This window comes from Aulonocara stuartgranti (genome assembly GCF_965226115.1).
Source record: "Aulonocara stuartgranti genome assembly, chromosome: 12".
Classification (NCBI taxonomy): Eukaryota; Metazoa; Chordata; class Actinopteri; order Cichliformes; family Cichlidae; genus Aulonocara; species Aulonocara stuartgranti.
The window spans coordinates 34,946,890-34,973,450 of record NC_138948.1 but is presented as its reverse complement, the minus strand read 5'-3'; the positions used below and the strand labels follow the sequence as shown (position 1 = coordinate 34,973,450).

At 39.1% G+C, this 26,561-nt stretch overlaps 1 protein-coding gene and 1 long non-coding RNA gene across 4 annotated transcripts in view; one reads left to right on the top strand and one right to left on the bottom strand.

Moving 5' to 3' along the window:
- The window catches only part of arvcfb (ARVCF delta catenin family member b), a 255,424-nt gene that overhangs the window by 3,201 nt on the left and 225,662 nt on the right, over positions 1-26,561 (top strand). The window lies entirely within an intron of this gene.
- On the bottom strand, positions 8,070-14,479 carry LOC309718202. The gene is made up of 3 exons (XR_014279913.1): positions 14,155-14,479; positions 8,785-9,076; positions 8,070-8,500 (listed from the first exon to the last, which is right to left on the bottom strand). It is a non-coding gene; the product is annotated as an uncharacterized lncRNA (long non-coding RNA).

Here is a 26,561-nt window from a genome sequence, read left to right as displayed (position 1 = left end):
AGCGAGAAAGTTAAACCCTGGGTTGAATGACAACCAATCACGTTGGAATGACTCCTGCACTTGAGTCCAGATGTTAAAGTAAATGAAGCCAGACAGAATAAAACCGAATAGAATAGAATAACTTTAATGTCCACATCGGTGGAACACTGTCTTTGTTCAACAAAGATAGGGATGTCCTGTGTATGTTGCAATTGCTTTGTAGTACAAACCCGAGGCACTGCTGACTTTGTCAACCAGCTCACATAGTGGATGTGTATAGATAACAGCCCTCATGCACTATGTAAAACAGTAATTTATAGTATGAAGAGAAAGAAAAGAAATAAACATCTGATGTCTTTCTCTCTTAAGGCTTTTGACATTTCTGCAGAAGTTTTGCACTGACTCAGAATTTAGCTCATTTATGCATTTCAGACTGTGTTACAGAGAATGCTGCTGCATTCAGAAACATCCCAAAAGATTGCTTGATGTGTATCACTATATAGAAGGTGTATGCTACACTTTACAGCACAGTTAGTACAAACAAAATGCTCCTTTACACAGACTGTTATGTGTGTAGGACCTTAGCCTCTTAATTGTTTGCTATGGTTGACTTAGGTCATGACAATCATATTTTTAAAAGTTCCTCAGATGCTTTTTTTGTCAGAATACATTTTAGACTGATTGGTAATAAGGTAGGAGCTCATTTTGAAAATATTTGCAGCTCACACACAGTGAGCAGTCTCTGGACAGAATGAGAATCTCTGCGCCACATATGAGTGTGCTGAAAAGCGAAAAATACTCAATAACTGGGGGTAAACAAGAAGACTTCCAATGAATGCTAATGTTTAAAAAATCTTTGTTTTTCCCTTTGCTACGTAAGTTATCACACACTTCCCTGTGTGCCAACTGTCTTGTATTTATGTATTCTGTCTGTCTTGAGGGGAATAATGTTCAAATATTTGGCCATAATCATCTTAAAAAACAATTATAGGGGTTACTGCATGTTGTGCCAAACGCAGAAAGATGTTTTAGAATGTTTGCAATAGGAAAATGTTTTATCCTATCGATGGAGACCAAACCAAACTTTTTAATTTTTCTTGAATTTTTTATAATCACCACTTAAATATCAGAAGGTTAAAATGGCATTTTTCTAATGAGCCTGACACGACCTGAGGTCATTTTAATCTTGAAAACAGTTTATGCAGTAAGGCACTAATTTATTAGGACGTCCGCTGCTTCAAAACTTAGTATTCTTAACTGTTAGCCCCGTGGCATATTTGTAATTTGAATGTAACTGTGTGAGCTGGTCAGATGACGTCTTTGTTTCAGTTTAGTGGCACTGTCTGAATTTGAATCCGTGTTTTGAATGTTATACTTTCCATCTATCCATCACTCCTTCCCTCCCTGACTGTGTCACAGGGGCAGACATAACAGAGCAGGTTGGTTTATGTGATACACGATTAGTCACATTTCCATGCCAATATTTTGTACCATTGCAAGACATCTTAACACTTGCAAAAGGAGCGTTGTAAACAACAGAAAAGATGTCTCCATGCATTCATTTCTTTTGCAATACACTGAAATAGCAGTTGCAGTGTATTGCAACAGACCATGGGCATTTTATAGTACCTGCATTTTGTGTATCTAGGACAACCAATACTACTAGCAGAGATGTAGTCTCTTAAGGGGGAATCATATTATGAAGTCAAATCAGGGAATTATTGTAGCCTCTAAATAAAGGATTCAGCCACTATGACATTTAATCAAGCTAGTGTTTTTATCAACGTGCCACCTTATTGTCTTTTTCTGTGCTGTCAGAGATAGCAAACACTATCCTAACAGTTTTTAGTAATATAAATGCACCCATGAAATATCCACCCATCTATTTTGGTTGCATTATAATGTTGCTTCATCCAGCCAGCCATTATAATCACACCAGCAGTAGCTGGGACACATTGTCTCATTGGAACAGGGATTAAGGGGCATCAACAGCAAAAACAATTGGAGATTCAGATGAACATGTATGCAGTTACAGAGTGTCATACTTCATCATTCTGTCTGATTAAAGGTAATCTTAACATTTTTATGAAAGCCTTTTAATAAATTGGTTACTCTGTTAAAACCCTAGATGTCTTTTCACAGCTTGCATTGACTCAGCAGCAAAGCACAAGTGTAATTATTACCACAAATGACGATTCTTTAAGGTCTTTAAAGACTTTTTTTTCGTGACATTTATGAACCGTCAATGCAAGAAAAGCAGAGGTGTAACTGAACAGTGCTAACAGTGCTAGTTTAATTTGTGCACCTGATTACTTCTCCTGCTATGATGAGATAAAGCGTATGTTTCAGAAAAGGTAAACAGGTTTTACTGACTTTAATCTTTCCTCCTGATCATTTCCAGATCCACTTACCAGTCTACTGTAAATTTAAGTAAAGCTAAATGCAGCGATGATTTTCCAAATGTGTCTTGGGTAATCAGATGAAAACTGGACATCTGAGACACATCACCTTTTCTATGCCAGCGCCCAGCTGGGCCTGACTTTGTTACTCTCTAACACCTTGACTACATTTTTGCTGTGAATCTATGTAGAACATGCAACATAGCCTACACAACTGGCCAACACTGTTACCAGCATTCATACCTGTGTGGGCTAACTTGATGGTGATGTTAAATTTATAGTGAGGTGCAGTTCAGGTTACTGCAGAAGGTTTCAGAAGGGTTTATGGTTTTAAAATATTTGCAGTGTAATTGCAGATATGTTATAAGTTTTCATAAGTATAAATTCACTAATAAGGCCACAGTCACATCTGCCTAGAGACAGGTCAGAAACTTTGTGGCAACCACTGGTCACTAAGGAAAAGTGTACATTTTGCAACTGGTTGGCAAGTGATTGCAGGAGGTTTCCGTTAGTGGCTGAAATTGGTCAGAAAAAGCAAAACAGTCTTCTTTGCTATTAGCTGTGGTCACCAGTACTTTGCATGGAAGATGCCAGCTTGTATGAAAACACCAAAGTGGTATTGAGATTGAACTGTGTGAAGCAAACTGCAACCAGCTCACCTTGTGTTGGTGTGTGTGGCTGAGGTTTAAGTCCCTTACGCTAGAAGTTCAATGGCCCTGGCCACAGTAATTTTGTTAAGTGGAGGCTGGCAAGCAAAATGAAATGTTCCAAGAACCAATAAACTCTGCGAGCTGTTCCAGCAACACAAAGTCACATGAAACTTGTAGAAGTGGGGCAAGAACCAGAAAAAAGCACCATGTTGTGCAGAAGTGTCATATTTTCTGGTCACGTCCTTGATGAGGAGCCATCAGGACACATTAGGGTTGCAGAGTATGTTTGCACTTACACTTAATTTAATTTAGGCCACTTTTAGACACTTTTTAAAACTAACTCTAAAAAGGGTCTAAGTGGAGCACAGTCCTTATTAATACGATGGGTTACACGTATGATTTTCCTGCCGTGAAATGAAATAAATAAAAAACCTGCTGCAAACATTATCCAGAGGGGCACCATGGATTCCTTTTCTGTCTGGACAAAACGATTTTTCACACACACACACATTATTTTCTGATGTAAGAATGCAGACGCATAGGGCAATCTTAGATTACATGATTTCACAAATTAGGCACATGAACACCTGAACCTCCTGGGATGACTTGTGGAAATTTTGACCTTGCGTTTGCAGAACTGGCTTCAGTGTCATTCCAAACAACATAAAATACATGATGTATTAAAATGACCCTGTTCATCAGTGTCAACATATTTGTAGCAATGTTGTACATTGAGAGACAATGTTATGTTAATCACATTAGCCTTATACTCGTCTCATTATAGTTTCATGGTCAATGTAGCATTTCATTAGTGATTGTGCACGGGAATTATAGAGCAGCAGAGTTATATAGAAAGGGCATTGCGTGTTTGTCTATTCAGTTGGAGCAGAAATGATGTGCTTCACATCCTTGAGTGCCAAATGCATAAAGTAGTAGCGGTGTTAAAAATGTACGCAGTATTTCTTGACTGAGTCACGTAGAGAGGTAATTATCAGCAACGCTATCCTAGCACACATGAATTATTTCAAAGAGAACAAAGGCTGATTCCTGTGTGTGTTTGCTGCATATGGAAACGGAGATGACTGCGATTCATAACTTCTTCTGCTGAGATGGATCGTGCATGAGCTGTGTTTTGTGAGCTGACTGAAGCTGTCTGTAATAGTGAGTGGTCAGAAGAAAGCCAGCCCGGACTTGGAGTGAATGGGCCTTTGTGGGACAGACACCTGCAGAGCTCTGCCTCCTGCTCCTGAAGTGATTAACATGCACCTCCAACCTCCCTGGCCTTCCAGCTCCACAGTCCCTCGGCCACCCATCCTGGCACTGATCTGTTGACTTGGCACCTGTTCTACATCACCCATCCAGCAAAGGCTATAACTCATGTCTTTGTCTGGGCTGAGTCAACACAGTGTGACTACAGAATTCTGTTAGGATTGTATCGATTACCTCTGTCAGGGGATTAAATTTAGAAGTTTTGTAAAGGTAATAAAGTGTAGCTTTGTTTCAACAGGACCTGGGCAAAACACATTTGACTGTCTAGAAAGAACTGGGTTGCTCTGAAGGGAACAGAGATATTAACACAGAGACGAGACATGGAGCTAAAAGAACCCTGAATAGAAATCTATCAGAGATTTCTGAAACCTAATGGGAAACATGTCAGCCAATCCGTTACTAAAGCATGAACACAGTAGAGGGTCATGATCGGGGTGTCTCTAGCTTTGGGCTGTAGCTCAGCAGGTAGAGGAGGGCATCTACTGATTTGAAAGGTTGGTGGTTTAATCCTTGGCTGCTCCAGTTTGTATGCCAAATATCCTTGGGCAAGATACTAACCCCAAGTTGCTTTCTGATGCATCCATCGGTGTATGAATGTTAGATAGAAATCACTCAAGAATAGGAAAAATTGCTTGTATGAATGAGGCATGTTGTATAAAGAGCTTTGAGTGCTATATAGGAATCCGTCCATTTATCACCCATGTGGTAACAGGCATGTCTCTCTCTTCATTATCATTATTGTAATGACAGAGGTTAGTGTACTTTTTCTTGCCTTTTGTATCCAGAACATAAATCAACGTGACATTTGTTCAGTACTCATGAGATGAGCTGTTGATTCTGTCAGAACTCTGGGTCAAAGCGGTAATGTTGTGAAATGTGCATGATTAATAATAAATAAACTTGCAGTGAAAAATCAGCTTTGTAAAGTCAAAAAACTTTTGAAGAATCTTTTGTTTGGATTTGGTTGGTGTTTCTACTCTCCTACTTCTCCTGTAGGGCTTCAGAATGGCTGCAAGGAGTCATTCTAAGATGGCAGCCAGTTACTTGGTTGGCTTTTAGAATGACTTTGGTCTGAAATAAAACAGAAACATCAAAATTCTCCCTCCTGTGGCTTTCTGTCAAGTGATTTGAGAAAGTGCAGCTACAAAAAAAATCAGCTCTGGGGACCTTTAGTGAAGTGACACTGTGAAAGTAGAGAGCAAATCCCCAGATATAATCAGATCCTTTTCTTCCACAAAGGTAATGCTTCATATGACCCGTATTGCTTAATATGCTGACCTTTTTGTAAAAAAATTGTTTTAAGTTAAATAAAATATAATCTTTCAACAAAAACACAGAGAAGGCACGATGTTCAAGTAATACTGGAGAATATAACTTGACTTTATGATGGTATTAATATTAGCAAGATGTAAAAAACATAGAATAAGGTCCTTCCTAATGCTGCAGTTGAACAGCTAATGTGCTTTTAAAGATTAGATAGTTATATATAGTGAATATTATTGCAGTGACAGTTATACTCAGTGAAAAAGTACCACGATAACTGAAAGAATTTCTTTAAAGTCTTTTAAGAGTCTCTTCACCTTCTCTGCCTCTCTGGGCCTTAGGTGGTTGGGAGAATGATAGGTAGATATTACCAACAACAACAGCCAGCTAGTTCTTTTCAGTTCTGATCTTTTCAATCCCAGCCTGTCGGATTGTTGTACACTATTAGCATGTTTTGCTCTGATTATTTAAATGAATTGCACCGTTTTTAGCTGAACCCAAAGGCTCACATATAATGAAAGCAGTCATAGAAGGTCAAAATTCAGACCATTTTAATTGTTAAAAGCTTTAAATGAGAATAACCCGAGACCATTTTGTTCTATACTTTGGAGAAAATAGAAACTAGATGTGCTGGAAACTTAGTGTGCCTATATCAGTGAATGCTATATTCAGTAGTGACTGTATGTTATCATAATGTCCTAAAGATGCTCTAGGATGGCATTCAGTCCCTAGACCCTTGGACCTACTGTCATTTGTCTCTCTTTAGGAGATCATTCATCATTAAGGTATTAGCTATGGCTAATAATAAAAAGCTAACATTAATGCTCAAGCTTGACAGTGAGTGATAGCTGTCCTGTTTATCTGTAACATTCATAGACTGTATTATTTTTAACAGGACAACACAATTGTTTGTGTCTAAAAAGTGTTATATTTCTCATAATCCCAGAGGTGAGAGAAGCAGCTACAGTAGCTAGACAGAAACAGCGAGTCTGCTTTACTAACTCTAGGTTAGCAGCAGCAAAAATAAGATGCTAAGTGATAAAAAAACAACAACAACAACAATAAATGCAGGAAATAAACTGCAGCTGAAGATATTTGCATGAACCAGTATTGTTCTGTGCCTTTTACTTTAGTAAAAAAATGTTTGTCTTGAGTATCAAACATTTTTTCTGGGTATTGGTGTTGAACTTGAAATTCTATTATCGTGACAGCCCTAGTCTTTCTGCCACTGAGATCTGTACTGTTACAGATACCAAAAATATATTACTTTGCAGCTAATAAAGTAATTAACAGTATATATAAAACCGCTTCATATGCTTTACGCAAACCACCATCAGTAATTTCAAAAATCAATAACTACTATACAAGAATCTGTTTTTGTACTAAATTTCTATTAAAAATGTTTTCATCCTGTTCCCAGTTGCTGAGTTTGAGTCATACTATAAAGTAGGATGTTTGTGTGGGGTTTTTTTTCAAGCTGATGTTGTGTCGTGTCCTTAAATGCCAGGTGTGGGTGCAGGCAGCTCTCTACTACCAGACATGGTGACGCTTCTGTGAAAATTGGTTTTAAATGAGATTTTTTGTTTGAATCTAACCAATTGTTGGGACCTCAGCTTGTTGTTATTGTAATATCCACAGGACTGTCCTCTAACATGCTGACTCGCTCATAATCCAGTCGCCTTTCTTACGCCCTCTCTGTTTTTCATCGGCACTGTATTAACTTAGAGCGATGATTAAATTCTTCTCCTCAATATTCTTAAAACCTTCCCCCCTTTCCACCTGCTCTCACGCTCTCTCAGTGGATTGAAATAGCTGTACATCTTTATATTCCCTCCCTAATGTGCTGTTTATCAGCTGGCTGCCAACTGAGACACTGACCAAATCAGTCTGTCTCCCATCGCTCTGTCTATCCTTACTCTGCGAACCAGCCACATCCCCCTACTCCACTCCCAGCCTTGGATCTCTGTGCCACAGGAGGATTAACTCCACCCTCTACATTCTGGTCTGCCTTGATTATGTCCAGGGATAAGAGCTGCTTAATTGTAATCACTGAAGCTGTCACTCAGGAGCACCGATCAGCCCAAACCACACACTGAAACCAAATATACAGTAGAAGACGGAAGGCAGCAGCCCTCCTCATGTTAGTCTTTATAACATGTTGGTTGTCAGTTAGAATTAACTCCTTGAAACATATGTTAACGAATTATGTACCCTTCACACTTCCAGTTATAGTGAGGAGTGGTTTAAAAAAAAAGAAGTATATATCTATATGTAAGTAAAATAGAACGATTCTTAAATGTATTTAGCAGTTACAGCCAAATTAGAAATCTCAATAGTCCCAGAATTACTCTCTAAAAACTACGATGGTCAGTTATTATATAGTGTCATAATTTGTTACTAAAAAAAATAAAAACCTAATAAATTGACTGCATCTGTAGTTGTACTTGAACCTTAATCTTTATTGCAACGGTTTGCGAAGGTATAGAACGCAAACATAGGACGCTCCAGTGTGAGCACAGGGGAACTCAGTCGGACAGCATGGGAAGTCAGTTGGGAACAACTGGAACGTTCTGGAAGGTGGCCTGAAGGAAGGAGCACATTGAAACTGGAGACCTCATGCTGATGCACCTCCACATCAGCAGAAGTGGAGGTTTCCTGTATGTATGGCTAACAGAGCACACAGGCGAAGCCACTCAATTGGAGGACCCAGAGGATGAGCAAATAGGCAAGACCAGAAGTGCGGAAAAAGCTCCGCTGCAGGCCTGGTAGGAGGCTGGCAACCAAGGCAGAACCCATCGGGAGGCCTGGCAGGAGTCCTGTGAGTAAGATGGAACTATGATGGAGATGGCTCGATGCTAGCGAGAGGAGCCCTTGGGAGGTTATTGGAAACATCAGGCCGAAATCCCACAGTTGCAGTAAAGGCATCAGGCAGCACGAGCCCTGGAGCAGACAAAGGTGTTAGTTGACTCAAGCAGAATTTATGGTGTAGCAGATGTGTCCATTTGCACTGATGTTGAACTGCACAAATTTGGTTGTGGAAAGCTAACCAAAGATCAGAGAACAGCATAAAATGTACAGCTGCAGTTTGGTTTCATGTCACTACAAGAATGTGGATTATATTTTATAACTTCTGTTTTCTACTTAAGTAAGAGTAGCCCACAGACCATATTTTTGCCATTACACAGTGGTGATGGCACAAAGCTACAACATGTAGAAAGACTGACCTGTGCATAGTACCAGAGCACAACCATGAAAAAGTCTGAGATGAAGATAAGTTGGCTCAGCAACAGGAAGAATGTTAGCTGGCTGGGGCACAGGCACAGATATTGATAGACTCTGGAACAGGGGAAGTGTTAGTTGACAAATGTTAGTGGAGACAAAAAACTAGGCAGCACTTTTCTTGCTGAAAAGAAGCTGGAAGTAGCAAAGAAAATCACCATAAGAGCTGGAACAGGCTTGGAGTCGACGATGTGCCAGTCCAGGTCTATACTCTTAAACTGGGAGCCCTCTTCCAGTCTGTGTACAAAAAAGGGTGTAAACTAATAATAGAGTTGTTGTTTTTTTCTTGAACAGACTATGAGTAGAAAAGCCACATGGATAGAGGAAATCAATATAGCAATAGGACAAGAAGGGCATTTCTAAATAATGAAACAGAAGCATTGTCTGATGACACGCACACTTGCGTATCATCAGACAATGAGACATTAAGTACTGTCCTCTTAAATCACCAGTGACCACTCAGATGACCAGTAACATCTTCCCCCAAGAATCAGATCTGATATTGGAAAAATAATAGTTAAGGGAAAAATAATAAAACAAAAAGACAGGAACAAATAAAAAAATAATAATTCCAAAACCACAGCAAGTTGGAATAGTTGGGTCCATTTCCTTGCTGATGAGTCAAGAGAGTCTTTCCCAGGATGTAATATTGAACTGATAAACTGAAAACATATACAAAACACGTTCAAGACACGTTTTCTGGAATCTGCTGAGCTCAAGCTGCTTTGTGATGTCTCCTAAATGTATCCAACACTTTAGTCAATAGAAAAAATATACCAGTGATCATAAAAAGCAGTTGCAGTGAATGTGTTTAGCGATTTTATAGTTGCAAATCTTCAACCTTTCCTGCAGATTGTTTGTGGTTTGTCTTTATTTAATGTTTGCACCAGAGCTTAAATGTGTGAAGCAAAATTGTAAATTCAAGTGGGACAAGGTATCTGGATAGTAGCTGTAAATTGCTTTATTAGGTAGCCTGTTCACAGAGACATCCTGGTGGAACTTGATGAGATAGCAGGTTAAAGCTCATTTCTATTTTCCTGCAGCATTTACAGTGAAAATACCAATATTCTTTGCATACTCCCACTATCTGTCTGTCACTATTTTGTCTAATGTGTCTACTGCTGTTGATTTTTGGGAAACCCTGTTTTCTTGAGCTTTCTACTATGTAAAGATGGAACCCTCAATAAATGAGACAGTTTGTCTCATTTATTGAAAAGCGATGCCTTTGTAAGAAACACTGGCAAAGATTTTATTGCAGTCGTGCAGTATTGTTGTAAACAGTCTAGCACATCAGATAGGCCATCTGGCATTTTAGTTATGTCAGAGCTGAGGTCAAATCTCACTTGACCTGTCCTTGGCGGGCTATACTATCAGAGCCAATTACTATCCTTTTGGAATCCCCATTGAGTGCACTTTGTCCTACTTTTTTCCTCCACAGTGAGTGGATGCTACTAGAGCATGAATAATTTAGTTTCTTTAATATTGCATGTGCCCGTGTAACAGTTACAGGTTAATAGTTTAACTTAGCTTGGCATGAAGAGTGGAAGCAGGAGGAAAACCTAGAAAGGATACCAGGACTTATGACTTTATTTAAAAGAAACAGACAAAACCTAAAGCAAATGCCTCTTTAAGGTCATTGTCAGTCATAATACTATAAAATATATATGACATACTATAAGTATATTAGACCTATAAAACAACATTACAATTGGGGGGAATTATACATTTGTATAAGCACAATTCAGAGTATAACAGAGTGTTATTTTTAAGATATGCATGCAGTGGATTTTTAAATAAAAACTAAACTAATATATTAGGGCAGAACGGTGCCACTCCCCCTGCTTTCAGTTTCTATTCTGATCAAAGCGGATCCTAGCTCTGTCTCCGAATTTAATGGAATGGTATAACACTGGTAGCAGTTTGACAGTTAACTAACTAATCAACTGCTCTATGACTTTAAGTTATTCAGTAAATGTCAGACACTATTTGCCATAATTGGTAGTTTCACTGTATTTAGATGAAAAATTGAAGTTCTCCCAACTTTGAGGAACTGGACTTGAAAGGAAACACAAAAAAAGCCAGGAGCAGTTTTAGATTAGAGCCAGAACATCTTTATGGGTATAAATGCATGCTTTTATGTAAGAGCCTCATTAGAGTATTAGATACATCAGGGTTTTTTTTCTCCGACTCCATTGATATTTGCTCTCCTGCTGTGCTGAGCTAAACTATTTCATTTTCCTGAGCATTCACAGGATGCGTAATTGAGCCTTGGAAGGTAAGGTAAAATATGTTAATCAATTTTTAACAAAAAAAAAATCACAGCACAAATAACACAATTACAGCTAAATGAAGTAATGAAATCAACCTTACAGAGGATTGTAATAGTTTAATAATGCTGTATTTTCTAAGAGCTACAAAGACAACAATTAAATGGATCATTTTTTTGCCAAAATAATCTAAATACCCACTGAATATCTTCTAAATTTAATGATTTCTTAACCTGCACAGGCATAAATAATCTTTTAGCTTAGCTTAGCAGCTAGCTATCTTTACATCCAAGTCTCACAAATTACAATGTTGCATCAGTTTTGTAAAAATTGATAATTTCTTGGCCTGGAACAATGACTTTCTGCAATATGAGTTTGTCAGTTTGCTTTGGAAAAGTCTTTAATCCTCAACCTTTAGATATACATGCAGTGCTTTTAGGTACGTAGTCATGGTCTAGATCAGCGGTCCCCAACCCCCGGGCCATTTGGTACCGGGCCCGAGAGTGAGACTCGGGTGTGAAATGCATGGTTTTCAGGGTTTTTATCGGTTTTCAGCGTTATTTTGTTATCGTTTTTATCGTTTTTATCATTTACTCAGTTTTCCTGGGTCTTTTCACATGTGTTATGAATAAATCTTCTTTTTTTCGGTACCGGTACTAGTTTTATTTTGTTGTATTTATCCGCGACACCTTAAAGGCCGGTCCGTGAAAATATTGTCGGGCACAAACCGGTCCGTGGCGCAAAAAAGGTTCGAGACCGCTGGTCTAGATGAAATTTTAACTGAACAACAGAATGTGGAAGAAAGGTGATTTATGTGACTTTGAATGTGACTTGGTTGTTGGAGGTTCTGAATATTTCAGAAACTGGTGGTCCGGTGGGATTTTTCCATGTGCCGTCTTCAGGGTTTACAGAGACTGACCTGAAAAAGAGAAAATATCCAGCAGCAGTTCTCTGGGCGATGTCACAGGTCAGGGTAATGTCCATCCTGCTTTGAGCTGAGGGGAAAGCAACAGTATGCAGAACAGCATCTTTGAATCAGCAAAACATGTAACTTTGAATCAAAAAGTTACACCGGGTACCACTCCTGTCAGGAAAACCAGGAAACTGGGGCTACAATTCAAAAGGGCTCGTCAAATTTGTACAATAGAAAATTGGAAAAATGTTGCCTGATCTGATGAGTCTCGATATGTGCTGTAATATTCAAATGACAGGATTAGAATTTGGTGTGAACAACATGAAAGCATGGATCCATCTTGTCTTGTTTCAAAGGTTCGGGGTAGTGGATGTGGGGCTGGTGGTGTAAGAGTGTGGGGAATATTTTGTTGGCAAAATTCGTCCCTCCTAGGACTAAGTGAGCATCATAGAAATGCCACAGCCTGTCTGCGTGTTGTTGCTGACCCTGGTCTCTTTATGCTGACGCTAATCCCTTTATGACTACAATGTTTTCATCTTCTCATGGCTGCTTCCACAAGGATAATGCTCCATGTCACAAAGTTCAGATCATCTTAAACTGGTTTCTTGAACATGACAAGGAGTTCATTCTACTCAAATGGTCTCCAGAGTCACCAAATCTCAATCCATCCTTAGAACTTGATGAAACAAGAGATTTGCATGATGATGTGCAGCCAATTAATCTGCAGCAATCATGCTATTACTGTATGTCAATCTTAGAAGTAGTGTCATTATTAAAATGAAAGATATTAGCTCAGACATGTGAAATCAGATATATTATATACCCCTTTTAAGTGGCAGAAAACCACGCAGGGTGAAGGACAAAGCCAAAGTACATATAATAACATACTGTGAGCGGGATTTTACATTAGTTTGTACAATTGGCCTTGACATTTTAAATAAAAGTTTCAGCCCTACCCTTTCCTTTATACTATTAAAGGACTGAGTAATATGTGGAAGAAGAATACAAAAGTTCATTTTCTTTGTGTCCATTTTCACGCTTGTTACTGTGGCCAAGGAGCAACGTGACAGCAAATTTATGCAGGGGTCATGTGAGATGGCCTCATGAAGAGGCTGTCAAATAAAGACAGGAAAATGTTTTTCCCTCCTACTTAAGAGCTGGCAGCAAATATAAAGGGACACTGTCAGAACATGAATGTGGTGCAGGAGATGCCAGCGTATTCATCAATGCCAGGCTTTATGTGTGGGAGGGTTTTTGATGTGCACGGCTCACGCTGCAGCGGTCTTCTGTGGACTGTGAAAGCCAGGAGCTTTGCCCAGCTGGGACTGAGTGATGGTGGATGCAAGCTGTCTTTCCTGCCTCCTACATTGGAATATTCTTCTAGGACTAGGGGAGAAATGACTGGAGCATGGAAAGTAAGAGTGTACCATCCCATGATAAGCCATTTTGGTGATTGGAAGAGACTTGTTCTGAGTTTGGTCCCAATTAAGCTGTCACAATCTGAAGTACTTTTTGGGTGCTGGCTCATTAATAAAGCATATTTTGCCTCTTCCTATCCCTCCCTCTATTTGAAATGTAGATGTCTCAGATGTGGAGCTCTGTGTACCTTGGAGGAGCATTGCAAATGAGGGTCTGTGTGTCACCCAATGTTGTGGTTGTGATGAAATCAATTCTGGCTGCTGCAGAGCTTTGCAGCATAGAGGGCAGTGCTGCAGTGGCTATGAGTGCTCTTTCAGCCATGGAAACAGATGTACTGCAGTAATATACATGCTCGACACAATCACACACAAAGTAAAATAATCCTGCCAAGTCAACAAATCATATGAGACTATAGGACAGATCAAGCTCAGTCAGCACTAGAATTCACATAATGAGCCTAAATTCAGCGGCTGGTGATTCTCAAACAGAAAAGGCTTGCCTAAGCGTTTTTGTGTCCTACTTTGACAAGTGCGTAGAATAACTTGAAATGTCTTTTGTTGTTGCCATGGTGTCTGTTCAAACTTTTCTTCATCATATGTGAGAGGAACAGTAATCCTCTTATCCTGTTAGATCCCCCCCCCCCTGCAAATCTACAACTCACACAGGCCCTGTCCGAGCTCCTGCTGTGTGAGTTTCTGTTTGTGTCTAAGTGTTACCTTTACTCTTTAAGGCAAGCCCACTGAAGTCATTCTGGCAGCCCCACTATAGAGAGTCATGGAAGCCTGCAGGCACAGACATAGTATGAAATGCTGCGGATCGATCCGGGCAAGCCGAGTGTGCCTCTTCTTCATGCCTGTGTAGAAATCTGAGCCACAGTGATAGAGCTGTTCCTGCAGACATCCTCTTCTCCCATTTCATTTCTCCTTTGATAATGCTGCAGGCCTGTGGGTTGCTGCTTTTGGTAGGGTGATGGTTTGATGGGTGTTCACTCTGCAGCTCCAGCCTAGCTGCACAGACCTGGCATTAAGCCTAGGCTGGAGGAGGTCTATAGGGGAAAAAGCAAGTGAAAGGAAGATGGGGGAGCAGAAATAGAGGGAAAGAGACAACTGGCATCACTAGAGCTTGGACTGATTTAATTATTCATAATATTTGCTGGGGGTAGTGTAGCATGTGTGTGCAAGTTAAGGGTTATAGAAAGAGTAAAGCTAGTGTTTGGGGAGGAAAAATGGTTCACTAATAATGATGAGAGAGGCAGTAAGCAGTCTCAGACTTCATGGTAATTGAACATTTTACCTTGGCAGATTTAGCACCATAATCTCCCTCCCCCAATTCAGTACAGTACCTATAAACCTTAACTATGAATGAAATCCAGCATACAGTCAGCACTTCTATGTTGTTTTAACTAAATCTAAGCAAGAAATGTATTTTATTAGCCTTGCCTGTCATTAATTATTCAGGTCCAGTCAGCTAAAAGAACAGAAGCTTAAAGCACATATTGCACATATAATCCTGGCCAGCAGTGTTATATTCTATGACCTTCAGTCAGTAATTTGTTATTGATACATATTAAGAAAAACATCCATTATAGAGTTAGGACCATAACTTTTAGAAAATGACACGTTTTTTTCTTAACATTTTTTTCCTCTGTTAACCACTGCTGTGACTGTTGATGTGTGCCAATTAAAGATGTGCTTGATCTTTGATTCAAGAGGCTTAACAAAAGTATTGCACCTTCTGGGAATTGCACCCTGTTTTATACACAATCCCTCATTTTCAGAGGTTCAGAATTTAATTGGACAATTGACTGACAGGAAATTTCATGGCCCTTGTTATTCCATGACAAAATAAGTAGATAAAATGTCTGGAGCTGACTCCAATTTGCAATGTTAGGTTTTCAATGGAACTCTCAATATGAAGCCCAAAAGAGCTATTGATGCAAGTGAAGAAAGTCATCATTAAGCTGATAGTCCAAAATAAACCCATCAGAAAGATAGCAGAAACTTTAGGAGTGACCAAATCAATAATGGGGAACATTTTTAAAAAGACGGAATCCACTGGCTAGCTCAACAACACTGAAAGGCCTGAAAGACCACAGAAGACAACTGAACTGGATGATTCTAGCTGCAAAAGCATGCAGTTTCCTGTCTGCACGTTTTGGCACAGAGTGTACTCAGAGTTAGACCTTTCTTATATAAAGCAATGTAATCAGCATATGAACATTTAAGATGATAAATTTAAACCTCAACATGACTAAGAAAAACAGCTTCACAACAACACCCTACTCTAGAGAAGGTAGCCATATCATATTGTATAATCAGTCTACAATCAAAAGACACCTTCATGAGTGGAAATACAGAGACTCAAGAACTGGATGTCTATAATAGACCTTGTCAGAAAACATCTAAAAGAAACTGCTCATTTCTGGATGAAAAACATCTTTGTAGAGGTGAAACTAAACTCAACTTGTACTAGAATGATTGGAAGATAAAAGTATGGTGTAGGAGAGAAACAGTTCGTGATCCAAATCATCTGTCAGACATGATTATAGCATGATGATGTTTGGCTGTCACTGGAACTGGGCCACTAATGTTTTTTGATGATGTGACTGCTGAAAGAAGTAGCAGGATAAATTCTGAAGTGTACAGAGCAACTCAAGAGTTTCTCAAGGCAGGGACAGGATTTTCTTCAATGACCAGGTCAGTCATCTGATCTCAATTAAGCAGACTATGTTTTCATTAGTGAAGACAAAACTGAATGCATAGACACCTAAAGCCCTGGGAAAGCGTCAGACACAAGGAAAGCATCAGCATTTCCTGATGTCTATGGATTCTAGACTTCAGTAAGTCACTAACCACAAAAACATTTGATCCAAGCACTGAAAACAAAACTCATACTTGCCTCTATAAATGGGACAGTGTATATAGAACGGCATTAACTTCTACACAGTTCATGAAATACTTCTGTAAAACCTGTTAAAGCTTAAAGTTTGCACTTCAGTCACACCTTGACTGTTTTAGATGAATTCTGTGGACAGAATTGTTGACTTGTTGCAGTTACCTAGTTGCTTATAATCTTAGACGATTACCAAAAACCTCGAAATAGAATACAAACAGAATATAAAGTTATTTCTGTAAGAAAGAAATACCATAAACGAATTTCTTTGGACCACTTTGGCAAGCAGTAACCATAACACATATGTGCAACCCTAAAACTTCTTACCCTTGTGAGATGACTTGCTTTGAGTGAGTGTAAAGTGTCTGAGTTAAATAGCCAAAAGTGGGTTATCCACCACCATCACGTCATCTTAACAGACACACTAATTTATAGGAGAAATCTGTCAGTTACAAAGTAAAAATTTTGTATAGAAAACAAATATTTAGTCAAAGATGTTGTGACTTTACTAAAACTAACTGACTGCTGAACGAGCACAGGAGCCAGAATATTTCATTGACACTGAAGTGAAAATTGCCGTGTTAAACAAATTTTAATTTTTCTGAAAAGTGCTGATGCAATAAAGCTACCTTTTAAAAAGACATAATTGAAAAGCATTCCAAAGAGTCTTTAGCATCCATCAGCGAAAATACCATCAAGAACAAATCCAGCATAATGGCATCACTGACAATATCTAATTAGCAGTAATATGAGCTCAACAATGCATAAACAGACATGTAGAAGAGACTTATGTGAATTCAAGCTAATATCGCAGTGCGTGCTTGGAGGGTTGATCATTGTTTTGTCATTGTTTTTCCATTTATTTTACCATAAGTGTGCACTCTTATTGGCGATAACGTCATCCAGCATTCTCAAACTGCTTTAACAAGAAGCAGACCTGGTAACAGCATGTTAGTCTATGACCACATTTAAGGATCAGAGCCCTGACCTTCATGTTAGTGCTTTTCATATGCAGCACGAGGTATATATGATATATATTTCTGTGGAATATAATCGGATCACAGAAGCAGCCTGCTGGCTATAAAATCAAAACAAGTTGGAATACTGTTAAACACTTGATCCATTCAGATCATATCCATTGCAATAATATTATTAAATATGTATTATTTTCTCTAGCTATAGTCACTTTCTGACATTTTTATACAAAAATATTGATTTGAGGCACTAAAATGGTATTTTGTTAAGAATACCACACTAAATGTTTTTTAGGCTGTATTTCAACAAACACTGGAATATAAGATTCATTCAGTATCGCTAAATGACTCATCCTTCATACACTGATATCAAAACACTATGTCACCCTGTCATAAACAACCCCCCACCCCCTTCACTTCACACAGATGCCAGAGCCATGAATGACAACGAGTAAAGGAAAGAGCAGAGGAGGGCTCTGAGGGAATGAGAGGGAGTGATGTGGGGTGGGGATGGATGCAGTGGATGATGGGATTGAATGGTAACTGATCCCTCGGTGTTGCCTGCATGGCACGGTAGAGGACGAAGTCATTTCCCACTGGGACCCATTTAGCCCAAAGAATTTGTTACAGTGAGTGATGTAACGGGCGTTGTTACAGGATTGTGTGTGTTAATTTATCTGTGAATGTGCACTGACACACTGTATGACATATGCCTGAGCTCTCCTTCTTAGACGAGGAGATCACTATGTGCAGGCTCGGCATGAATTAATTTACATTTGTAGCAGCATTCCTTCTCCTCTTCTCAGTCTCAGTGCTTATCATATTATGAGCGTGCATGGTATTTTATCTCCATATCTAGTTTTACACACTATGAGAAGCAAGCAAGATTTGTTTAAACCTGTCACTTAATACAGGCGACCATAGATTGGATCATGAGACATGTGCGTGAAATTAGTCTTTATAACCTGCACAGATTACATTACAGAACTCCCTTTCTCTTAGAAGATGATCGGTGGTGTGATGACAGGCATCTGAAACTAAAGATAAAAAAAAAACAAATTAGTAGTTGAAAGATTGTTTTTAGTATTACTGGAGTAGCTCAAGTAGAGCAAACAATAGCATTTAATGTTGTTAAGCTGTTACTCGCACATATTGCCACTCAACTCCGTAGTTCCCTCATCTCTATCAGTTCTAGTCTTTTAACTCATTTTTTGTTTAAGGAGAACCAGCCTCAGCTGACTGAGATTGGATTTCAGCTGATTGGTCATGACTGGTGATTGGCTAGTCAGCCTCACATTCATAAATCAGATTTTTGTGCAGTCAAAGACTAACGCAGCAGCTGTGATTAGTTATTTATTTGCATATGGATAATGCCTCCATGAAACAAAATGTAATATGTAAATGGCTTCTTCATAACTCTAACATAACAGTGAACAATGTGCCAGTGTAGCCCTCTGCTGTTTTCTGATTTTCATAGTAGCTTTAGCAATTTATGTATGAAGTCAGTCGTCCACGAAATCTTCTCTTTCTTTGTTTTTGATTTTTTGTTAATGCTCCGATTCCAACATGATCTGCTTTCCTCAGTTAACATTGTTTAATGCACATTAAACAGCCTGTCAGTCTGTTAAAGGAAATCAACATCAGTGCATTTGTTCACATTCACCAGGTAGATAAATAGTAGGGGTGCAACGATACTCGTATCGATATTAAACCGTTCGATACAGTGCTTTCGGTTCGGGACGCATATGTATCGAACAATACAAAATTTTTAATTTATTTTATCAACTTTTCTTCTGACGATGCTGTCTGTGTTGAGCGCTCAGTGGATCTGTGTTCGACTACTCCGCCTAAGCTGCACTGTCGAGTGCAGATCCACTGAGCGCAGTGCAAGCTAGCAAGACAGAAGCTAAGCTCGTTGTAACATGGCAAATTGAACCTCCCCCACCCTCATTCAGATCTGGCCTTTGGAACTATTTTGGTCTTCATGTGAAGTATGACCCTTAAGGTAAGCGTGTCATGGACAAAGGTAAAACAGTATGTCGGATGTGCCATGCAATGCTCAATTACATGGGTGGGAACTACTGCCTTAGCGCAGTTTGCTCGTTAAGGTGTTGATGCTGTCCAGCCCCACGCTTGGGGCGATCCGTGGCAGCTCGTTAAGGGAGATTTGCCGCGTTATGGCGTTAACGTCATTTCAGATTAACGCTGACAGCACTAGTGGGAACACAATGAATATGACTGCACATTTACGCCGTCATCATCCTAGTGCAAAGACAAGTGGAAGCAGACAAAAACAACAAGCACGCATGCTACAAACTTTACCCGAGTCATTTAGACAGCCGTTAGCACAGGATTCTCCTTATGGGGACCTGATATATTTAATATGCTGCTGAGAATATAGCCCAGAAGAAGCATATAGTATAGCTTTTATTTTGGAAAGAGACATTTCTCTGTAATAAACTCTCTTTTCCAAAGATGAGTGATTTCTCCATCAGATAGATTTATTTTTTATTACTTTGTTGTTTCAGCAACATTAAATTTAAAAACTGTACTTTTGAGTTAAAATATATATTTATAATTTTAATAAATGACAAATTAAAAAGACATGAACATTTTTTGTATCGAAAAAAATATCGAACCGTGACACCAAAGTATCGAACCGAACCGTGAATTTTGTGTATCGTTGCACCCCTAATAAATAGATATGATATATTTACAGACAGGCAGCACACTATGTAGCGAGTGGATTTCAGTTCTGATTGTGATAATGGATGGGGATTTGAGTGGAAGCATTGAAGCTTTTCATTTTGTTCAGTTACACCAGTGAAAACAATCATACATCAGTTGTCATCATCTTCATAAAAATCATTTTCTTTCATGAACAGTTTGAGTTGTATTTTTTTAAATTAGCTGCTGTAGAATTAATTACTACTCTTTGGGACGTCAGTGAGAGTTGAATGACATCAAAAGAAATGTTATTTCTTCGGTGTGAGAGAAACTACTTGCACAGACTTTTAGTGCTTTCAAATATTATTTGTCCCAAGTAGTCTTCTTTTTTTTAAACAGTAATAACCAATTTTTCATGACATTTTAGATGTGTATAACTCTTTAAAGTCAAAGCTCTTTTTAAATAATTCCAAAAAAATCTAATCTGGCTCAAGACTGAATTATGATGTTTTTCTGAAATAAAAAGAGTGCTTTTCATTCTTCTTCTCGAAGAAGTGCTATCTCAACCTAGATCTTCATTCCCGACCTTCAAATCTTTGCCAAACGCAGAGCCTTTATAACAAAAAACGAGGAGACTTATAATTTTCATGTGACTGCACCAGCAACCCTGTTTGACCTTGCTGACTGCATTAATTTAAGCTCCACAGCCCAAGTGTAATAATCCCAGCCCATATGTTAGGACCATATTCACTTCTACCGCAAATGTACACTTCACCCCATTACTATTAAACCCCCAGATGTTCCTTTGCCAGTCCGGTTTAATATGCAGAAAGAATCAGAAAATAATTAAACTCTGTGACAAGTGATATAACCCCAATTACCTCACTGGAGCTCTGGTAGCAGGGCAGACAAGAGGGCTGCAATTCGCTGTAAGCTTTGGGCACTGCAAATGTCAGGATCTGTGCAGAATCACAGCATGTTTTCCCTGATCAGGATTATGCACTGGGGCACACAAGGTGAAAAGCAGTACATTACCCCCGCCCCCCTTAAATTTGCTCCTGCGCTGGTGTGCTTTGTCATTTTGGTTTGTTTGCCTTGTATTGTCCTGCTGAGATTATAGGAAGATGGTGCAGATTAGGTTAATACAGTGAAGTCAACTGGCTAAACAAGTTTCTAATCCTTTAGACTGTGAAGCGTTTCAGGCAATAACGGTCACAGCTCGAAATGCCGTCAGATAATCTCCTCTTGCAACACAATGCTGTAATGTTAATGTGTGATTTCCTTTTTTTTTACTGCACCAGCTAAACCAGCTTGTTTAAAAGTACATAGGATGTATACTACAGAGCTGCAGATTTAACTGGATGGCCACAGGCAAGATATATCTGAGTTCAGCTTGACACCAATTCCAAATGCCATGCCATCTTCTTGCATGTCTCTCCCCCTTTTTTGTAACTGCTCCCGCTGGGTCTGCGTCTGTGTTCAGCTGCTCGGGACAGCGTATGAATATTCTGAGCAGCTCTTTTGCATACAGAGCAAAGCACAACAAACCCTGTGAAAACATTCCCCTTAATCGTGACATTTGTTAAAAGATGCCAAGAGGCAGCCAGTTGTCAGAGCTCAACACATATTGAGTTGACCCACATAGACGGTACAGTATTGCACGCCCATGTTTCACCTCCATCTAAGCACCCATTTCTCTGCCCGAATGATCGACAGGGCTTCAACATTGCAACTTGTGATGAAAAATCGCCCCCGCCATCCTCCCCCTCATCTCCTCCTCCTTCTTGTTCCATCCTAATCTGCTCTTATGGGCCTCAGCCTGTGGCGTCTTAAACCCCTCCATCTCCCAACAGCTGTTGAGGACAGGGAGGTATGGAGAGATTAAATGAGTCTTTGCAGCCCCCAGAAGGAATCCACACGCCTCTGTGCTTCTAGCCCCTGCTAGTGTCTTTGATTTGCTGTGTTTTGCAACCTAGTCAAGGCCCATTGGGTGTAAGGGGCTCCTACACATGCCAACCTATATACAGACCTCTTTAGTCTCCATGAAGGCTGTTGAGCTTAAAAATTTTGTTTAGGAAGCTGAAAAAGGCTCAGCTGCTTTCATAATACTGGAGGAAACCAGTGAATTGAGAGGTTCTTGCATGTGCTCCAGATAAATAGGGTTCAGTCAATCTTTTTCACTACGTATTCTAGTGGTTATGAACCACCAATGTCTCACAGTTGTAGTGCCATTGGTGTTTGCATTTACTTTCTTATAAACACTGAATATAAAGTGCAATACATGGACTCAGTCTCAAATCTGCTCTGGTTGTAAGGAGGATCGGATATGATGACAAACCTCTGAGGAATTCCTGCCACCTTATATTAGCCATCTATAATTAATAGCCTGGAATGGCTCTGGATGATGCACAGCCAAATAAATGAGCATGGATGCCCTGTGCTTCACCTTGCAATATAGGCAAATCCCACAGAGCTGTTAAGGGAAGAGACAAAGTCACACTCTCTTTTCTCTTTTTTCACTGCCTTTTATCTCGGCACTTTGTTAAAACCAGTCCTGATGCTTCTCTGTACATAAATGCATCTACGCTTGAAACCTAGCTCTCCTCATGAGTCAAAATACGCTACTGCTTGATTCCACTGTGTGATCCATTTGGGACACGTCTTGGCTACAAGTGATTTACTTTAACTAACAATTCATATGCAACACTGTGCTCGGTTCTTGTGCAGAGCAAAGCCTCACTGGCACACGATGGAAGCTGAAGCAGTGCATGTGAAATCTCGGGACTGCTGTAACCCTGGTAACGTTCAGAGGAAATTTGGAGGAAGGGAGGCAGATTATTCTCAGTGAGCATCCTAATACAGTGTGTCTCTCAAGTGTGTGTAATTTTCACATTTGGTCTCTGAACAAGCCTCCTCACCAAAAAACTGCAAAAAATGCACAGACTTCTGTTTAAGCACATGAATATCGGCAGTACTATTTGCTATATATGCTATAGAATTATATAGAGTTGTTTCAAAGCACTTTAAGGTGTAAGGTTAGCAGAGATACCCCATAATCTGATGATTCTCTCTGAGCAAGCACTTGGTGAAAGTGGGCAGGTAGAAATCAGTCAAAACCAGCAGTCCCCAGCAGCCTGAGCCAATAGCAACAAAGCTAAGGGAGGATTCAGGGTCACCTGATCAAGCTCTAACTAAGCTTTATAAAAATGTTAACACTTATCTTAAAAGTGGAGAGGCTGTCTTCCAAATCCAAAAAATGGGAGCTGATTCCATAGGAGAGGGGCCTCAACTCTTACAACTGTTAATAATAAGGGATTACAATAGTTCAGCCTGAGTACCGCCTGACTCCTCAGAATCAGCTGAATTTGTTTTTGTATGTTTAACTTTATACTATTTAATGAAGCCAGTCAAAATTGTACCTGTATACAAAGGAATGTGCTGTTTTAGACGGTGCTATTTTTAGCGGCAGCCATAACTGACCAGTGTAAACTTGTAGCACAGTTGTTTTTTTCACAGAGCTTAACTGTTTTTCTGCACTGAAAAATGTCACTTGGTTAACTGTACAGAAGAAGTTATGTGAGCTCAACAATTCCCCTCAAAAAACAAAAGCTGATTTGAAAGTGGAATATATTGACGTACCGCTGTGTAATTCGGGGGCATTTAGCTTAAGATATTCACAGTATAGTGTTAAATTTTGTATGAGAAAAGAAACTGATAGATGGATGGATGGAGAGATAGAGTACCTTCATACTAGTTGTTTAGTATCACTCTGAAACACGGTATTCCTAAATTTCAGAGTATTACTAGTTGAGTTCCTCCATCCATTCATTCTCTTCCGCTTATCCTTTTAACGGTCGCGGGGGGGTGGAGCCTAGCCCAGCTATCTTAGGGCTAGAGGCAGGGTACACCCTGGACAGGTCGCCAGTCTGTCGCAAGGCTAACACATAGAGACAGACAACTATTCACACTCACATTCACACCTATGGGCAATTTAGAGTTACCAATTAACCTAACCCACTAACTGCATGCCTTTGGACTGTGAGAGGGAGCTGGAGTACCTGGCGAGAACCTATGTACACAGTCCTGCTCAATTAATATATGGCTGAACTTTGTAAAATAATTTCTTTCATAAAAGTAGCGATCTTTCAACAAAGTGTAAAGTTTTAGAGTATTCCACAACATTTTGCCTTGTAGCCATGGGGATTTTCTTTGTCTAGACAATTAGGAGGCTGAGGCTGCATTCATCTGTGTGCACTCTTGACATTATATCCTCAAAGTTACACAAACCCTCGACCTGGAGGCACTTTTGATTTTCTGCATGGTCTGTCTACATCAGTCCTCGGAGCCCCATTCTCCTGAGCAATCACGACCATTATTACAGTGAGTGCAAAAATGCATTAGCTTTTCCTAGGAGCTACTAAGCCGATGCCCATCTGCTGCTAGAAGGGATTAATTAAATGATGCTGCCTGGCCTATTACCTTGTTAAACCTTTTTGTGATCTATTTGGCAAGGATATTTTTCTGTGAATCACAATGATGCTGCACGTTGCATTCAGTTGAAAACTCATTTAACTTGGGCTTGACTAGGCATAAGAGTACAGGGTGCATAAGTAACCATTACCACTGGATCTGGAGCACGAGTCATAATAGGCAGCCATTTATAATAATTTTCCATTATGACAGAGAACTTATAGAAGTAACAGCCGTTTTCACATTTGGCTGTATTACATGCTCTCTGCGTGCTCTGTGCTCTCTTCTAACAGACTCTGAGTACTACAGTATAATCAGTCATCATTATGGCAGCAGCCATGTTCTGCCAAGACTCACTGTAAGATTACATTATCTCAACACTGGTGCATGTTTACAACTCGATAGATGTTATGTAGCAAATTTAAGTCGAGTTCTGCTTTAAGAAAATTGCTTTAGGATTTAAAACTTTATGTTGTATGAATTTGTTTCCTTTGGTCACTTTATGATTCTTGTTTTTTACAGCCTATGGTTTACATGCTACAAGAAAAGTATCACATATAGCATCTATACTCTGGAGTTAAAGTGGTGCAGAACACTGCAGGCCTTGGTACTTTAGCATTTGGCTAGCGCTATAGAAGAGGAGCTGGCATAAAGCTAGTTTTTTTGTTTGTTTGTTTTTTTAAATTTCAAAGACAACATTTTTACAACATTTTTATTAGATCAACAAACCTTAGCAAACACACAGCCTGTTTGTGTGCAGTTTGTCGCACAGTGTGCTCCTAGCTAAAGATCCAGCTGCTGGATTTCCAGTGAGAGAAAGTGAGATAAGTTCACTCAAAGATGGAAGAAGATATAAGAAAGACAAGAGAGGGGAGGAAGAAGTAAGGTTAGATTTAAAGGGCTGCTCAGTGACACTTGATAAACTGCAAATTCAAAGATTGCATGTAATGTTTTGATACATTATGCCTTTTTATTTTGTGAAATGACCTGCAAAACAAACCAGGTATACTAACTTTGTGTTATTCAAATGTTGCATGAAAATATTTAGTTAGTAGTTCATATGGGATAAAGAGCTTGCTGTACTGTGTTGAAGTTATAGTAAAACAGTGTGTTGGACTAGTCAGTGTTGGGTTACATCAAGTGTGGTAGACTAATTTCCATTTAAGAAGATGATCCTTAGATTAAATCACTGAATCCCACCTTTGTACCAACTTTATACCAACCGTATACAATCTAATGTAGAGATAATATACAGAATATTGTTGGTGTAGTAAATGGAAATTAGCTAAGGTAGCTCAGCTTAGATCTTGCTGAATTCAATTGTGTGCATTCACAAAGAGCAGCAAGTAGAAATGATTGTGATTGTAATTCTTTTCCTCATGCTGAGTCAATACAACCAACCTTAGGGTTCCCCGACATTCCGAATCCCACTTTAACCACTGACTGTGCTCATTTTCCTGTTTAGGTGTGATGGCAAATATATATGTAATAATATAGCACAAAGTTTAGATAGATTTGCATACAAATAGATGATAGAAATGCTAATTTTTAATGCTACTTAAGGAGCTACTTCTGACTTTCTTATTTTGAGTACATTTCAAAGTGTGCACTTTTTCACTGTCACTGATTCAGTGCTTTTACTGTACTTTTGCCACCTCTGGTAGCTAGCTTAAGTTTAGTGAATGCTATGAGTGTAAATGTTTTTGCTTTTAATTTTAGAAAGGAGAAATTTTTCTTTCAGAGATCTCTGAGTTCCCTATTGAATTTTATAACCTTATTTTATATCATGCATATAAATATAATATGAAAATGATTGCTAGGACTGATTTTTAGTTTGAATTAAAGGTTCTAAGTTAACCTATTTAATCCCCAAAATTTCCCTGCAAAATAAGTGCATGCATTTTACTTCTTAGACTTCCCCTACACACAGTATGTTTATTTTTTAATTAATGTAATAGGGGGTAAAACAGCAACAGTTGTTGCTGGTGGGATTAAATGGTTAAGGTGAAAAGTGACTTGTGCGTGAAAATTTTTTTGGCAGCTTTTGTGGATTTGCAGTAACGTAAAATGTTTGCACATGGTCAAATACGTAGAAACACAAAGATATCTCCACAGTTTGC